Below are 2,514 nucleotides of genomic sequence, written 5' to 3' on the forward strand. Positions count from 1 at the left end.
AGGAATCTGAATGGTTTGTGTTTGGAAATTCAGTCAAAACCACACTATGATGACAAAGCTTCCTCACACATGAGGAAACTGGTGAGCTGTTTCTCCCCTGAGACAGAAACGTGTTCCTGAGCTGGACAGTCAGGTCCTTTGGGTCACCTGGAGAAACTACGCTGAGTTTGAGTAGAAGAGCCACCCTCAAGCAAGGTCCTGGAAGGGATCTGCTCTCTACCAGAGCACCGCAACTCTTAAAGTTCATCCTGATGCCTGTGGTCATGACCATCACCCGTATTCATTTCCAGCAATCCCAGGGAGAAAGCTGTTGGGGAAATGGGTCTCGATTCAGGGATGTGTTCCCTCCTGTACTTTTCAATGTAAGGTTCAGCCACTTCCCACACCTGCAAAACATGAAAGTGGAACAGCAGAGTCAGAGGCAAAACAAAAGGTCAGGTAAGACATCAAGGCACAAGTTCAGGAAACCCTGTAGAAAAGTTACTGGGATGGAGGTGAGAATTACAGACCTCCGTAGCTCCGCTGCATGCGATCAGCAGAACCAGAGAGGCAGCCACAGTGACCTTTAGGGAGGAGCATGTGGATGGAGTTGACAGGGGATGGGAAAAGACAGAGCTTCAGGGGGACGAGGTGAAAGGGTTCGAGGTGAAAACGTTGCGTCTTGTCTTGTTACCAGCTTAATGCTCTGTGTGCAATAGTTGGGAGACGATCACGGTCACTTGCTACAAAACCACTTGGGTCGTGAAGGGGATGGGGCAGCAAAATGGCAGCTGGCATGGACAAAGAAAAAGGGGAGGGATGGCATCTGGGGTTTAAGGCAGAAAAGGAAAATGTTCTACAGTCTCCTTTGTATCTCCTCCTGGAAGGGTTGCAAGGCAAAAAGAAAAAAAAAAAAGGGGGATTTTCTTTTCCCATTTGCTTACTCTCCTCAACTCTTCTGTTACTTATATCCTACAAACAAATAAAACAAAGGGATCCCATAGCTGTACAAACACTTGGCTGCAGTTAACACATTTCACCACTGCTATTCCCTCCTCCGTGTCCCCTTAGTGTTTCCAGACCATACCCAAGGGCCTCAAGGCTGGGCAACACTCACTGCCCCAGGAATGCGGATCACCATCTGGAGCGACTGCCGATTTCTCTGGACATCTGTGGGGTTATAGGACCCTGCCCTCAAGCCACTCAAAGTTTGACCTATGTCTGGACCCTGCCAGATTTAATAATGTAAGCTACTTATTACGCAGGGCAAGTTTAGGAACTGATTTCTAAATCTATCCCACTAAAACTAAGGAAAACCAAATCTCAGAAGATCTGGTGGGTTCGCCCCAGGCAGAGGAGTGTTTTTAGCGAGGCCATCCAGCGAACGCATGGCGGGGTATTTCCAAAGCAGAGCTGCAGCACGCTCCTCAGGCCAGTCCCACCGCCCGTGCCAAAAGTCAACACTCGCCTTCTGCTCCACGAGCAGCCTGTGAGCTGCTTCGATGTCTGGGGCCATGAAGCGATCCTTCATCCAAGGCCTGGAACGAAACACATTGCAAACGTTGGCCAAACATTAACCACTACCGCAGGCAGCTGGTCTGCCGACGGGTAATCTCTGGGGGAGGCGTTTATCTGATCTTACCTCACGACGGAGCGCACAAGGTCATAGACCTTCTCCAATGGGGTGGTTGTTCTCAGAGGGCGTAGGAATTCAATGCCCTGGCAGGCCGCGAGCAGCTCGATGGCCAGAACTAGGAAATCACAACAGCGACAGGGATTTTTTTTGGCAGGTACCGCTCAAGGCGAGGTTTCCCGTATAAAGCTATCCCTGACGTTTGTTCCGGCTGATGTTTCAGGCAATGTGAAAAGACGAGTGGATCCACACACCCTGGAGAGGCAGCCCAGCAGCAGGATCGTTTGATGGATGGTGCTGGGGGCAGTATCCAGCATTTTAGCAAGCAGATTTTGGGTGCTGTGCCACAAAGACCTTTCAGTGTGCCAGGAAATCCTGGTCACCACCGTCTTAAATCCATAGGGAACTCTTCCAGGGTGTCTTGAATACTCAAATTAATGGCCATGATAAATCAGAAAACCTCTTTAGGACTGAGAAGACCTGAGCTATAAAAGAGAGTCCTGTCTAGGGAGCTTGCAAGAGCCCACGTGAAAGCACCAGTAAAATTACAGAACTTTGGAAGGGAGACTTCTGTCTGGAGAAGTTTGCACCTCATCTGCCCACCTCACGCCTGATCATGATTGGCATTAGTTCCTCATTTGCACGAGCCAATTCACCCACGGAACTGAGTGAACCAACTGGACCTAGGACACCCTGCTTCTCAGCACGTTGCTGAAACACACGGTTTCTCAAACTCATTTCTCTGCACACGAAAAATGTACTTCTATAGAACCAAGTCTCCAGAGCACTCAAATGTAGAAACTTCAGTGGGCAAGTGAGTTCAGTATTTGTGTGCTGTGTATTACTCTGCTCTTCCACTAACAGCTGACATATGTATCTAAGCACATCATCTGCCAAATAAA

Source organism: Cariama cristata, unplaced genomic scaffold (genome assembly GCF_000690535.1).
Source record: "Cariama cristata isolate BGI_N322 unplaced genomic scaffold, ASM69053v1 scaffold44768, whole genome shotgun sequence".
NCBI classification, from domain to species: domain Eukaryota; kingdom Metazoa; phylum Chordata; class Aves; order Cariamiformes; family Cariamidae; genus Cariama; species Cariama cristata.